General features: G+C 35.2%; 1 protein-coding gene across 1 annotated transcript in view; it reads left to right on the forward strand.

Annotated features, from left to right (window-relative positions):
- Positions 1-776: 776 nt before the first annotated feature.
- Positions 777-13,891, forward strand: part of LOC125242385 (zwei Ig domain protein zig-8-like) — a 237,137-nt gene continuing 224,022 nt past the window's right edge. Inside the window, exon 1 of the mRNA XM_048151188.1 lies at positions 777-983. The gene's annotated coding sequence lies outside the window, so the exon portion shown is untranslated. The remainder of the gene's footprint in view (positions 984-13,891) is intronic.

A 13,891-nucleotide genomic window follows, 5' to 3' on the forward strand; every position in this document is an offset into this window, starting at 1 on the left:
GTACAATTAATACAAAAATTCTAGCATAGTAAGTCGCGAGAAATACCTAGTATATTATGTGGAACATTTCCACTCGGCTGATGTTATTAGGTACCGTCTACCACTGCCTGCAGCCTGAAAGCTGTCATAGACAAACACCGCTAGTCCAGCAAGAATTCTTAGAATATCATTTCCCCTACCTAAGGTATAACTTTCGTATAGGTATACTTAAGTAATTAATTCGAGTACCGTTAGTTTATTTAATACATAAACGAATAAACAAGGTCCATAAACGAATAATCATATGTACGTATGTAAACCTATAACATTGATAATTTGGGCATTTCTACAAGACTACGTCGCAGCAAAATAACGATCACAATTTTTACCGGTATGTTCACTCATTTTGTACTTCCTTGTACTTATAATTAAATCTGTTTGTAAAATTGAAACGTTTATCGCGGTGTACTATTTAACAACTTATACTTTTTCGTCGCACACTCACTGCGCAATATTCAAATAAAGCGCCAAAGGGATATATTTTTCAAGATTTTCGGTCATGCGCGAACCGCCCGGGTACCAATACAAGTTTCACTTGTAGGTGATCGGGTACACACATTCATAATCGCCGACTATCAGTACTCGGAAAATCACGGACACAGGCAAAGAAAATCACGCACACTTTGACCCAATCTCTGTAGTACACTGTGTAAGCATGGGGGTTCCACGCACACAGCGCCGCGTCAACCCTGCGATGCTGTGTACATTAGTCTCCTCCTGGGTACCGTGTCGCAAGGACGTGTATTTTATCATCATTTTTATGACGTTCGTGAGTGTAACGATGTGAACTCGGTATCATAAGAGTTAACTCGAGTGTTAAGCTTTTCACGAGTTTGTATGGATAGTGGACGTTTGAAACTTTTAAGTGTATTTATGTGGAGTGTTGATACAGTTGTGTGAATATTTAAAGGAAATACATTTGGTGTTTTTGGATAAATTAGCAGGTAAGGTATGTAAGCTATAAATTAATTATCAAATACGATTTTTATTTGCTGAAATATTTAAAAAAACTTTTTTATCGTTAATCATCGTGAACTAGGTAATTAAATAGGTTTATCAATTGAAGATAAAGTTACGTAGGTACGTCACAAAACTGGCTTCTGCCAAAAGTCAAGACACTACTTTTGCGGTAACATTTAACAAGTTTTAAATGCCTTATTGCCTGATAAGAGCGGCTCTCATCAGCCTCAACTTTAGTTGGTATACTCTTGATAGGTATTTTTTGCGACAGTTATCAGAGTTATGTTATCTATGTACATAGTATTATTATATAAAAAGTTATAATAATATTATAAACATATATTTAGTTTTGCGTATATTTCGAGAAATTTATCTTTATTTAAGTTCAGTTAAAATCAAGAAATTTTTTATTACATTGTTTATCCAGGAACAAATTAAATGTTGTTACTATTGGTACCGACTTCACAATAACGATTTTATGGTACCTATTGTGTGCTGGATACTCGAACCTCTTAAATGATATTCACGTCGTTAGGCACGTGCAAAAAGGACTATAGTAATGTGAATTTTAATGTTCTGTGATGACATTGTTTCTCTTACAAAATTAGTAAATCTACTTACTAAAAAGCCAAAAAAATGTATTATAAAATAGACTATACCATTTTGAGTAATTTTTGCGGGCAAAAAAATGTACCACTTAGAACCCTCCTAGCAGGGAAAGGAAAACGCTTTTAAAAAGAGGTGAGGTGAAAATTACGCGTCTTTTAGAGAGATACCAAGAAACATTCAGGATGCAATATCCGTTAGATACGTCGCGGTCGTTTGTACCTACCCGTGGTATAGTAATGTATTTTTCCCCTCACTAGCTCGGAAACACGTGTTTTGTCCTTTAATACCAGCGGGTAAAAACGCATTTTATCCACTAGTGGGTAAAGTAATTTGACCTTGAATAAAGTCAAATTAACTGCTTTAAAATTGATAAAAGTAGGTGAATCTAGTAATAAAGATAATTTACCACCTGTGGAACTACTGGAAGTAGTGATAAACGCATTTTTTGCGTTGTAGTTTCCTCGCTATAGTTAGGGGAAAAGTTTTGTGGTACACTCGGGTGCAAAAGTATTTTACTTCTCGTGTGTTAAAAAACTCGCAAGTTCAGGATTCTATTCTAGAATCAACTATAGAATCCTTTCACTTGCTCGTTTTTCAATTCCACACTCGGCGTTAAAATACAACTTTGCCCCCTTGTATAACAATAGTACATTACGATACAAGTGCGTAAAAAAGGAAGTTAGAAACGAGTGGCGATAGATTAAAACACGACCGAAGGGAAAAAAACAACATCTGTACTGAAAATAACTATTTCAGTACAGATGGTGTTTTTTTTACGCACTAGTGAGAGAAATGGCTCATTATATGCCAGGTCGAAACTTCGGAGGCTCATCTGTACTGAAAAACGTCGTACGATACACGTGCGAAAATGAAATTCGTAACTCGTGTCGATTTAAAATACTCCCTTCGGTCATGTTGTAATTTATCGCCACTCGTTTCGAACTTCCTTTTTTACGCACTTGTATCGTAATGTATGTACTAATTTAGTACAGATGGAGTTTTTTTACGCATTAGTTCGAGGAGTGGTTCATTTCCTGCCAGGTCGAAACTTCGGACGGCCATTTGTACTGAAAAACATCGTAAGATACAAATAAAATGACGGAATTCGTAACTCATGTCATTTAAAACACTCCCTTTTATTTTTATCGCCTTTCGTTTCGAATTTCCTCTATTCCGCGCTTGTATCGTAATGTACAATTACGCTAGTCCTGAACATTAATTGGTATTACATACATAATATATACACGATTATCTAATAGTTTCGTCCTATATACTACAAAATATAATTATGTAAATGTTTTAGGGCGGGAAATCCAGCAATATTGAGATTTTCGCTTCGTCGGAAATAAGAACAAACTGCCGAGGCGGGCTGATCCGCCGGATTCCCAAGGGTTAAGATGAATGCTCTAAGATCTCGGCCACCTAAAACGCTCACACAGAAAATGAGACCATTTTTATGTCCATCTTTAGTTATTCTTGGCACTTAGTTACGCCAGAGAATATATACTTATGTTCCACTTTGATATAAATGCCAGTGACCCGATAGTCGGGTTCTCTGTTTGTATGCGGTGTTCATTACATACGCATTTCTACATGTTATCGTCTAAGCTCGTAGAAGTTGTTGCGCGTAGCACGCGCTGCCGTTGAATGTGTTAAAATAAAATCGTAGAGTAAAACATGTTTGTACAAATTTCATTTTTTATTCATCTTTATTTTAGTACCGACGTATCTCAATTAGTTTAACCATAATTTTAGAACAAAACGGGACTTAATCGCGTAAACACTTACATTCTACCCGTGACCACGAACATAATGTGATGTTCGAAACGTCGGGCCTAATATAAATGTAAGTGTTTACGCGATTAAGTCCCGTTTTGTTCTAAAATTATGAATGCAAATCGTGTTAGTTTAACCACTTTACACAAAACCACAAATTATGCAGCCAAAGCTTCGTCAAAAATCACTATTGGTTGGTGACAACCGCATGAAAATGCTTTCATTATTTTGAAACTTGTCCAACAATATTATTTTACTTATAATTTGTTATTCAGTAAACGCCCACAATTATTTCGGAGTGCAAAGTCATTGCTCCTTTCAAAATTATTAACCCAATTTTGAACATCTTATAAGAAAAAATCAAAATAACTTTATTTACGGAGCTTAATGTTTAAAACATCAGGGAATTTATGAAGTGAGCGTGCTTGGGAAAAATAGGCTTCATGACAAATAACTTGGCGTCTAGTATACACGTAATATTGTAACCTGTACAAGTATGGTTAACTGGTACTTACCTTAATTGCCGCACTAAAGGTGTTACGACGTTGAACCTATTAGGTACGTAACGAGGCATTTCTTTTGCACACGAAAGAACATTAGACGGCCATCTTGAATTTCTTCGTAGTTTAAAATGAATGTCTAGGGAATTCTGAGCGATTATTTTACAGTTATTATTTTCAATGTAAACATGTGGTAACAAAATAAATGTATTTTGTTTTTCGTCCATTTAATAAATTCTTGCTCTTAAACTGTATTAACACCAAAATAATGTGGGTTTTTAAATTAAATTGTGCTCAACATATTTCAAAGCTGCTTCCAACATTTTTCATTAACGATTAAATTCTTTAAAAAAAAGAGGTATATACAGATTTTGGCACAATTTTTAGATGACTAAACTTCGATAGCAAAACGCTTTGATCTTGTTATCATTCTTCCAAATTTATCGCGTCAAACACAGATCCTTTCGATCTAACGGAACGTAACCGATTATGACCTTGGCAAGGTTACTTTAGAAAAGTTAATTACATCCCTCACCGTTGCCTGGGAAGAGACTTCTCTGGGTTTTCATGACGTCCAATTTTATATTTATTTAACCGGTTGTGTCGAGAAAGAATTCTCACCACATCCAGCTGGGTCTTTCCCGATTAGACTTTCTTTTGTCTTGACTTTTTGATGGGATAGGTACATCCACTTGTCGACCATTTTATATTTTTGTTCCGTTTCATCATGGCTGTTAGGGAAGCATATTTTTGCGCGACAGTATCTCTTGCGGTTGAGACTGTTGACTATCCGTCCCACTTTAATTAATATAGTTGGAAAAATGGTCTTCCTGGTTAACTCCTATCAGAGTTTTTTTTTTCGACATCAGGAATGCGAGTTTTAGAGCGCAGCGTAGTGCACCGGATACCATCAGTCCGTTTGAAGTTTTGACATGTAAAAAATTGCGTCGATCCAATACAGTTCCGATAAACTTTTAGATTGGATTATTGCTTTTTTGCTAGTGGCTTTGAAACTACAACGCACGAGAAATGTCAACGATGATAATATTATGTTAGTGAATGATTAATTTTATTGCCTCAGAAATTTTCGATCTGACCCAACATTTGAATCTTTAACCTCCTCCTCATCTTTGCTTCGCTCTCTCCTCCTCAATGCTGAGGGTCGTGACCTCCTACGTGTATCACTTGACTCCGGACGACAGATTTCTAGGCCTCTCGGTCCCTTGCGACTATTAAGGCATCATGAACCTTGACGGAAAGCGATTTGGTGATTTGGTCGGACCATCGCGTTGGAATGCGGCCCTTTCCTCTCTTTTCTTCCACTGAACCAGTGACCATAAGTTTTTCCAGGTTGTCTCCTGTCTTCCTGGCTATGTGTCCGAAGAATTAAAGTTGCTTTAACAGAAAAGCGTAATCATAAACAAAGGCTAGCAACACTGCACATATTTACAACCCTCTGTTTTTTTCGGCCATCGATTGCCATTAGGCGATTAGTTTTATTGACATTTGGGCATTTTCAGAATTTGGGTCCCCCCAATTAGCGTAAGTTGTTAACAAAAATTAACCCGCTGTCAATTTTGTGACGACAACTAAGCATAAAATTACTTTTTTTTCACATTTTGAATGTAGATTATCGCTTAACACGAAAACAATATTTTTATTATAATTTCATGCTTAAGTATCGTCATAAAACTGACAGTGAGTTAATTTTTGTTTACGACTTACGCTAATTGGGGGTCCCAAATTCTCAAAATGCCCATTTACGTCTTTCTTACACTATTATGCACTGTAAGTAAAAAACAGTGTTTTTTTTTTTCATTAATATAATAACCAAGCCCGTTTTAATGCTCTCATTGTCTGTTTTTGTCTAAAAGTACAATAGACGTCGAGGAATTGAGGAGTTTGAAAATTCATTATCAAAGTCCTTGCGCGCGCGAAGTACAAAGGGATGGTTAAAAAGCCTGATACGACGGAATTTGATGATTGATAAGGCACGATTTCATTGGGTTAGTGGGCCAAATGTTTGCGTGACAAAATCGAAACTTGATTGACTTGAAAATGAATAGTAAATGTCAATAATGCAAATCATGTTGTTTACCCAGAAAACAACAATCAGGACAAGTTAATAAAACATTATAATTTAACTAATATTTTTTATCCCAAGAGATTCATATGGACTTATATTTGTCCGATAAATTGAAGTACTTATTGTGCCTGAGCTTTAGTAGTAGTAGTAGTAGTAAGCACTTTATTTCACAGAACAAATTACAAGTACAGTGAATAATTATAATGGTTATGTACAAAGGCGAGCTTATCCCTTTAAGGGATCTCTTCCAGCTAACCTTAGAATAACTAAAAGAGAAAAATAGGAGATGGTAGACAAACACAACGAAAGTGCATCGGCATATATATATATACAAAATCCCTATAAATTACATATCTTTACACATATTTAATATACATCGCTAATCTAAAATCCATAAATAATATATATTTATATATACAGTTAAACATGTATTAAAATAATAATAATAACCGCACATAGCCCAGCTTTCAAAAAGGTTTGCGGATTTAAGAGCAAAATACGAGAGTAAGACATGTCCGTGTCTTTGTTATTATTTTATTAATATAAAGATAAAATTATTACAATAAAATTTTATTATTAGTTGTCTGATTATGCCCAAAAACCGAAAACTGTTTTGAAATTTCACGAGCTGTATCTTCATTTGTATCAGCATATCTATCTACTTATAGTTATTTTCTGCAGTGTACGTACTTGATATCCAAATATTAAAATATGCCTCTTTCTAGTCAATTAGTCGGTTTTTTGTAAAAAAAAGGTACCGAAATACGTATAGGAAGCGGAAAATACAATATGTCACAAATACCTCCGTGAATAAGAATTGAAATGGAAAATTATACAGCTGGTAAGGATTTTTGCAAAACAACTATTATAGGTGAGGTACCTATAAAATGTTTTGCTATTTTGAAATTATATTACAAAAACTGTAATAAGCAATTAAAACTTTATTTATAAAGGGCACAAACCAGGAGCGAGACGAGATAAAAACTCAATTATGTGAAGCTTTTCTCTTAAAAAATATTATCTGCTAAACCGCTTGGCATTTATTAGGTACATCAAATCAGAGTTTTAATTAAAAAGTTTAAATGCTGTTTATAAACTGATTGTATGCACGATTATTTTTTTGCTCAAAAATACTCGGGGTATTTTTCAGTTCATTTCTAGGAAGCGCTGGTAGCCTAGCGGTAAGTACGTGCGACTTTCGTTCCAGAGGTCGCGGGTTCGAACCCCGGCTCACAACAATGAGTTTTTCGGAATTTATGTGCGAAATGTCATTTGATATTTGCCAGTCGCTTTTCGGTGAAGGAAAACATCGTGAGGAAACCGGACTAATTCCAGTAAGGTCTAGTTTACCCTTCGGGTTAAAAGGTCAGAATGGCAGTCGCTTTCGTAAAAACTAGTGCCTACGACAAATCTTGGGATTAGTTGTCAAAGCGGACCCCAGGCTCTCATGAGCCGTGGCAAATGCCGGGATAACGCAAGGAGGTGATGATTTTTCAGTTCAAAAAGATAATTATTATGGACGGTCAGTAAATATGTTTTTTTTTTGTATTTGTATTGAAGTTATTGTTAGGTTTTTCAACTAAAGTAACTAATTGAGCATGGAAGGAAAAATGTTCAACAAACTGTTTCATTAATCATCAAGCTCAAAGAAATCATAATCTGGTATGTATTTATTCTGAAACGTGAAAAATAAAATACGGAACGGATTTTTACAGGGTTTTCATTTCAATATGTAGAATGATTTTTAAAGGCACGTTTAAGTATATAATATTTTAAGATATTGTGGATTAACTTAGATATTGATTTAAATTTGCTAATCAAATCATAAAAAAACTCTGCGATTTTTTATAGAAAACGCTGTTCAATGTTTGAGGTTTAACCATACAATGTATGGTAGGTAATATTGTCTGGTTTTGACAGGTCTACAAAACCGTGGAAATGTGTACCTTTAAGAGGATACGGTAGCGAAAATGCTAAAATGGAAAGGAGCCCCCCTTTCAACTTGGGAATTTTAGTTAAATATACAAGTGTTATTATCTAGATTTATCGAAAAAAAATTTGTCTATTAAGAACACTCGGTCAAAAGCTATTTCAAAAAAATGTTTAAAATCGAGGTTCCGCTCTCGACTCTTTCCTCCTTCAAAACTTAATCAATCGGAACGAAATTTGAGAATCTGAATAACACTGAAATAATCTACGTCGGTCCGTTTAGCTTTTTTGGTTAATTGTTACCGATCTTGAGTATCACACCTTTTTTTGCGCCACAATGAAAAAGGCCGTTTTTAGACATTTTTGATTGGCTCTAGAGTCTTTAAAAAGCAGAATATCAAAAAAATTAAAACGGTCCGACACAGATAAAAATAATAGCAATCTGTGTTGAAGAAATCATTGCTCTATCTTCAAAAACCAGGGAGGAAATAGTCGAGAGCGTTTGTATGCAGAATTGACCCCTACCGTATCGTCTTAAGGAAAACTTACTATACATACATACATACATACATATAATCACGCCTGTATCCCATAAAGGGGGAGGCAGAGCACATGAACTACTAAGTTTCATTCAGTGCCACTCTTGGCAAAAAGGGGTTGAAAGAAATCCAAATTGTGACATTGCAGTGACAGGTTGCCAGCCTCTCGCCTACGCCACAATTTAACCCATATCCCAGTCGACTTCTACGACACCCACGGGAAGAAAGGGGGTGGTGAAATTCTTAACCCGTCACCACACGGGACACTTACTATACCCATTTCTAAACCGCGCAATAGGTACCCCTATTGAAAACTGACTTGCAGGGGCCCATTTTCAAAACTGAAAGTTACAAGGTACAAGGGGAAGTCTCTTTCCAACTTGTCATATTAGACGTTGACTACCACTTGTAAATAAAATTGTAACTTGTAGCTTAGAGAAATGGGACCCCGAAGTCACGACGCAATTTGTTATAACAAAGCGCAATTTAGTATCTCAACTCAATAATTAATTAATATAAATATAAATGGGAAAGTGTGTGTGTCTGTTTGTTTGTCCGTCTTTCACGGCAAAACGGAGCGACGAATTGACGTGATTTTTTAAGTGGAGATAGTTGAAGGGATGGAGAGTGACATAGGTTACTTTTTGTCTCTTTCTAACGCGAGCGAAGCCGCGGGCAAAAGCTATTAATTAATATTAATATAAATGGGAAAGTGATGTGTCTTTTGTCCGTCTTTCACGGCAAAACTGACCGACGATTTGACGTATCTTTTAAGTGGAGGTAGTTGAAGGTTTGGAAAGTGACATAGGCTACTTTTTGTATCATCATAGCCCTCCACTTCCCTATAATGGGTGGAAGTTTGTATGGACCATTCCGCAATTTTTTCGAATTTAGCGCGAGCGAATATAAATTCTGCGTATGAATTGCTGAATTGTTGGTTCTATCGACGTCAATGGAAAAAGGTCACGCGGTCCCCTTATCCCTTTAATTAAAAAGTTAAACCTCCCAAGTACTTGGGATTCCGGTTTGAAAAATAAAATTTAATAATGCCTGAAAATATTTTTTTGAAAATTGAGAGAAAATATCTTGTTATACAGAAATTTGATATTCAATCGGCTATAAGTGAATAAACAAGTAAGTATAGGGCTTCTATTAAAATTAGAGAGTTTTAAAAATGTGGTTTTTATTTCAGTCAAAAGTTCACTTTTCAGGTACACAGTACCTATACTTTTTAGTCGTTATTAAATTATGTGGCTCTGACAACCCTATCACACTATAAGTGGGTAACAAGTAGTATTTCAATTTTAAATGATTCAAACCGTTTTAATACTGAAATTTTAACACATTAAATGACTTTTAAAAGAACTTAAAATCATGTAGGTATTTTCTGATCGCAATTTGCAAGTTTTTATCGTGGTAGTACAGTCGGCGTTAAAAGTAGTGGATCAAACAACAACGCTTTATCAAGCAACCTACATAAAAAATATAATTATATTTTAAAAACCAATTTCTATTTAATAAATCGGATATAAATAAAATAAATTAGTAGACCGTTACGTCACTCAACTCGAACTCATATTATTAGCAACTCGTTGTGACAATTCGTAACTAACCTAACCACAAAATTAAAATTTTGAAAAAACCCCCGACCGGGACATAGGGGACCGGTTTTCATGAAACACGGCTAAGAACACTCCCGACTAACACAGCTTTCAGACAAAAAAACGAAATCTAAATCGGTTCATCCGTTCGGGAGTTACGATGCCACAGACAGACACACACACACACAGACAGACAGATAAACAGACAGACAGACACGTCAAACTTATAACACGCCGTCGTTTTTGCGTCGGGGGTTAAAAAGAAGCTGATTTGACTAAAAGGGAAGAAGCCTGTAGAATCCCTACTGTTTAATAAATTGTGTGTTCCGAGCCTTTGTTTCTATTATTTATTTTAGGGTTTAATCAGTAAAGAACGAGGGTCAAGGGAACGAGTCTTAGATCCTTATATAGTTCTATTTATCGAGGTCACGTCCATAATGTATGCAGTCTAGAACTCTGTCGCTTTGAGAAAACATGTAAGCTGCGAGTTAATGTCGTGGAAAGTTACAACGACAACGTTGTAAAAGTTTACTGACGGTGTATTTAACAAACACTAACATTTGACTTGAACTCTTTCGCTTTACCGAAGCGATGGCAAGTGTGTCGTATTTTGAAACTTTAGTTAGGTTTTTTTCTATGTTTCTCAAATCATTTTGAACATTTTTCTGTACGACATTACCTAACAAAATATAGGTATAGTTACTGTAAAATATATCACTAATATTAGCATAATTTAGGAAAAAACTTATTCCAACTCGCAAAAAAACTTATTCCAATAAAAAAATGGCAATCGCTTTGGCGTAGTAGTTAGTGCTCCTGCCTACTCAGCTGATAGTTTTAGGTTCTAATCCCAGTAAGGGCATTTATTTGTGTAATGAATCATACTTAGGTGTTTTCTATTTTTTTATATTTATTTATTACCAAATATATCGTTTCTAAGTACACATAACACAAGCCTTCCCGAGCCTAGTTAACCATTATTTATTTTTATTAAATATTTCATTTAAATGTCCAAGATTCCTTTGTTTTACATTGTCTGCAGCTTGAGCTCTTTCCTCAACCACTAACTTAGTCCTTATCTGAGAATGTAGGTACAACGGATGTTCTTAATGTTTACGCTACGAGAGATCTTGCATACGAGTGCACCTGCGATGCACTAGTGCGCCAAATTATTCTAGTATATTTCGCTAAGGATTTAGTAAATTGTATGTATGTAAGTACTTTGTTTAATCTAAAGGAGATCAACTACAAAACACGTTACACCACAAAGAAACAAATATAATGTACAGTCAACTAACTAAATGCTAGGACACTCTAGAACCCTGTCGTATCGACACCGTGTTTATTTGGTACAGAATTCAGTTTGACTTTTAATGTGAAACGGTTTTACAGTGGCCTACGATTCAGATTGGTTGACTGTACAAAGGCGCACTTGTTCCTAAGAGATCCACTCAATATTCTTGTAGTAATTAATCGTGCATTGTGCATGTTTTAATAGTTAGAATACAATTGCAAAAAAGTACTTAAATAGACAAGACTTGCAATTTATATATTCGTACAATTTTTATTTTTATTCTAAGTTAAAAGTATACTTTATTTTTTAAATTTTATCTTGAAATATTACCTTAAGTATTTAATTGAAACTAATAAATAATAAATAATAAATAATAAATAAATATTATAGGACATTCTTACACAGATTGACTGAGGCCTCTCGAGTAATCTCATAGAAGGCTCATAGTGCCCTGGTCACTTTTTCAGACAACGATATATATTTTAATACATATAATATATATATACATTTAAATAGCATCAAGTTGAATCAGGAACAAATTTCTGTGCTCATTAGACAAAAGTAAATAATTTATTTTTCGAAAACCGCGGCGTATCAGGCAATCATTACCGACTGCGCCAGACCGGTCGTCACTAATATCTGCTACCTCTAGCTGTACGGAAGATGAGAACTCTTTTCATGTCATTTTTCGCAATTTTTTTCCACATTTCCGAACTTATCTCAAGAATGTGTCTTTATTTCTGTCTAAACCGTTGTTGGTTTATCTGCCTATTAGCAAAGATACCTACTTACACAGATAAATATCCGGATCTGTTAAATCAGAACATTTTGATGGCCAATCACCGTTATGTTGAGCAATATTTTTAATAATTAAAAGAAACGTCTGTTTAAAACTTTTCAATCTTTTCATATTTGTCATATTTATATAAAATATTTTCATAAGTACTACAAAACTGCCTTTGCCGAAAAGACACAAATGGCGGTATATGTCCAAACTGGAGCGTGCTGAAATATATTACACCCATCTTAAAGGCCGGCAACGCACCTCCAACACCTCTGGTATTTCGGGTGTCCATGGGCGGCTGTGATCGCTTACTATCAGGCGACCTGTCTGCTCGTTTGCCTCCTATCCCATAAAAAAATATTTTTTGTGTTAGAACTAAGTGAAATATTTATAGAACACTACGTAAGTACGTACGAGGGTCATGCCAAAAGAAGTTAGATACTCCATGGTCATTTGATTGATACTGGCCAGTTATAAACCAATGTAAAGGTAGGTTATCTGCTTATAAATTTAGAAATGGAACACTTGGAAATTCTTAGGATTCCTTTTTCAATTATTTTTTTTCTAAATAATTTTGGCGGGAATTTTCCGCAACAATGGAGCTTACTCGACGTGATTTTCGTGTTATGATATATTATGACTTTAAAAAAGGTTTAACACCTCAAGAGTGTTTTGAACTTTTAGTCTCGACTTTTGGAGAGTCTGCGTGTTCACGTGCAACTGTTTTCAATTGGTTTGCTGAATTTAAAAGAGGACGGGAGAGCTTTGAAGATGAGGCGAAGACCGGACGGCCGCCAACCGCAGTCACTGAAGAAAATGTAAAGACTGTGGAAAAAAATATTATGTAGAGCTCGAGCGTGAACTGGGCATTGGATCAGCAGCATTGCAAACTATAATTCATAGTAAACTGTCTCTCCATAAGCGTTGTTCAAGATGGGTGCCGCACAAGCTCACCGATTTAAAGAAAGACCGTCGCGTAGATTGGTGCAAATTTATGATAGATAAATTCGACGCAGGCGAGAACAAAAACGTATATGATATACTTACAGGTGACGAAACATGGCTATATAACTACGATCCCGAAACAAAGCGACAGTCCACAGTATGGTGTTTTGAAGATGAGCCGACGCCAACAAAATGTCGCCGAAACCGAAGCACACAAAAACAAATGGTTGCCTCATTTTTCTGCAAGACGGGACATATTGCTACAATAGTGCTAGAAGATCATAAATTAACTTTTTAACAAAAAATAAAACCGCCTTCAAAAAAAGCGTGTTACAAAACACGGAGAAACTAAAAAGCCAAAAATAATAAACCTTCGAATTCAGATTTCTTATCGGATTGCAATAATCTAAACATCCAAATTATAAACAAATCAATTATTTTTGTAGTCGGTACCAGACCTGTTCGTCGCCTTGCTATTTCCTGTTTGCCCCACCCAACCATACGCAGGCTGGCCCCGACTCCAAAAATAATTGATTTGTTTATAATTTGGATGTTTAGATTATTGCAATCCGATAAGAAATCTGAATTCGAAGGTTTATTATTTTTGGCTTTTTAGTTTCTCCGTGTTTTGTAACACGCTTTTTTTGAAGGCGGTTTTATTTTTTGTTAAAAAGTTAATTTATTTGTTGATTTTTAGTGGTTCCTAGTGATATTATATGTATCAGTCCGAATATATGTACAGTAGTGAAAGAATTATCCTTTAACTCCTAACCGTTGAGGAGTTGACCTTCCATCATCAGCTCAGCCACATAAAATTATTACCATCAGG

The sequence above is a fragment of the Leguminivora glycinivorella genome, chromosome 2 (genome assembly GCF_023078275.1).
Source record: "Leguminivora glycinivorella isolate SPB_JAAS2020 chromosome 2, LegGlyc_1.1, whole genome shotgun sequence".
Taxonomy (NCBI): Eukaryota; Metazoa; Arthropoda; class Insecta; order Lepidoptera; family Tortricidae; genus Leguminivora; species Leguminivora glycinivorella.